Source organism: Notothenia coriiceps, unplaced genomic scaffold (assembly GCF_000735185.1).
Source record: "Notothenia coriiceps isolate Sejong01 unplaced genomic scaffold, NC01 NC01_scaffold00003769, whole genome shotgun sequence".
Classification (NCBI taxonomy): Eukaryota; Metazoa; Chordata; class Actinopteri; order Perciformes; family Nototheniidae; genus Notothenia; species Notothenia coriiceps.
In genome coordinates, this window is record NW_011336470.1 from 406501 (window position 1) to 408871 (window position 2371).

The window sequence follows — 2371 nt, forward strand, 5'->3', positions numbered from 1 at the left end:
TGCCCTTGAGCAAGGCACCGGACACCCCCCTTCCCCACTCACTCCCATTGCTCCCCGGGCGCTGTACAGTAGCTACCCACTGCTCCTAGTATACTAGACTCCTGGTACTATTATGGGTTAAATGCAGAGGACACATTTCAATGTGTGTGCTGTGTGCTCTGCATGTGTGACCATTAAAGAGGGTTTCATCCCTCCCAATTCTATAAATACCTTTCCCTAATGAGTTCATAGAACACCAAACATACAGATACAGCAGTCACTTCATCCAATTACAGAATCAGAAGTTGTTTTACTGTTCTGTCATAAACATGATACAGCCTTCTGCCTTATCTCCCAGGCTTAGCAGACACAATCTGCTACCAAGAAGATGATTTTCCTAGAGCACAACTCAAGTGTTTCAAAGCCTCCAAGCCAAAAATAAATCAACATAAATACATCCATTATGCAGAACACTAAAACAAAAAGTAAACCTACATCTTGATTTCACCTCGCTGCACTCCAAACAAAGTCTGTGTTCACAAGGCATACTCTCTGTAAAGCCTACAGTATAATTTATACTTTTTTGTACCAACATATTTCAATTTTTTTCTATCTATCTATCTATCCATCCATCCATCCATCCATCTATCCATCCATCCATCCATCCATCCATCCATCTATCTATCTATCTATCTATCTATCTATCTATCTATCTTAGTGTCATTCATTGGGATAATATTGTGAATCACAGGATAGTTGTGACATTTACAACATTGTAACCCCACATTGGTTCCCTTTTTTGCCACCATCATGATACATTTGAATGATAATAATAATAATAATAATAATACATTTATTTAAACAATAAATATAAATATATATATATATATATCAAAAATAATAATAAAGCTTTATTTGTATAGCACTTGTCATACACAGGATGCAGCTCGTGCTTTAACAATATTTCATCCATGTGTGGCATATTGCCCCATCTTAATTGCTAACTCCCCCATCATGACACATTTTAATAAAAAAATAAATAAAAATAATACCAATAGAAAATAAATACATAAAAAATAGTCTATGAAAAAATAAAATAAAATAATAACAATTAAATGTATACAAAAAAAACTTACAATACTAATAAAACTGATGTTTGTGCTTGGAATTAATACATAAATGCTTTATAAAAAACACAATCTGTCTTGCTAATAAAGGGCAATGGATTTAATTGAGAGTGAGGCAGAGAGGGAGGCAGAGAGGGAGGGGAGGTGCGGGGAAGAAGGAGGGAGGGAGAGAGACCCTGGCGGACAGAGAGAGAGGGAGGTTGGACCGGGAACAATAGAGAGGAACGAAGCCAGCCCTGAAACACCAAACAAACCGAGAGGGCGACAGAAAGAAAGAAACCCAGCGAGGAGGGGGGATGGAGGGAGACACGGAGAAACGGAGAGGAACATGTGAGGAATAAACAGGCGAGGATTTTCCGGACGCTTGATTTCTGTCTTTCTTTGTCGGAGGATTGTATTGAACCGGATTCCGATATGAACCCTGCAGAAGCGGCCGAGGAGGCGCCGAGCGACCCCGACACTGATGCCTTCTACAAAACAGGTAAGGGGGACATATGCTGCAAAACAACATCAAACGCGCCACAAAAGCCACATGAGAGTGTGTGAATGTCACCGGGAGATGTCTGGAGAAACACAAGAACCCAAACAGCAGACATCTGCAGAAAACCGCTGAGGAGCTGCTGTCACAGGCACTGATGGGAACCAAACACGGAATATAGAATTAAAACATGATAAAAGCTGCTTTGCATGCCTCTTATTAATGTTTAACATGCATTTACAGAGTGTGTGTGCGTGTGTGCGCGTGTGTGTGTGTGTTTTATGCAATGCTGTGGGCTCATGTGTCTGATGCTGAGGATGGTCTCTACAAAAGAAAGGGGAATCATGGAGGAATTACATCAGATCAACTCCTGGAAATCTGTCCGATATGAGACTGAAGGACGGTTTATGTAGAGCAGACTGTGTGTGTGTGTGTGTGTGTGTGTGTGTGTGTGTGTGTGTGTGTGTGTGTGTGTGTGTGTGTGTGTGTGTGTGTGTGTGTGTGTGCCATGCCATGCTATAGCCTCTTAAACTCACAGCAATTTGGTGTGTGTGTGACACTCCTACTAGAGCATTATGGCTAACACACAGCTGCAGCTGGCATCATTGATTAATCTTCTGGTCAATCTGCTTATTCTGCCCTGAGCAGCAATCCAGAATCTGTCTTCTGCAGAGATATGAAAAAAAGATCAGAGCCTCTTTATGTCAGCTAGATGCGAGATGCTGAAACCAGACAATGTTTCTGTTTGTTTGTTTTACAATTGCTGCAACAATTAACCAATTAGTAA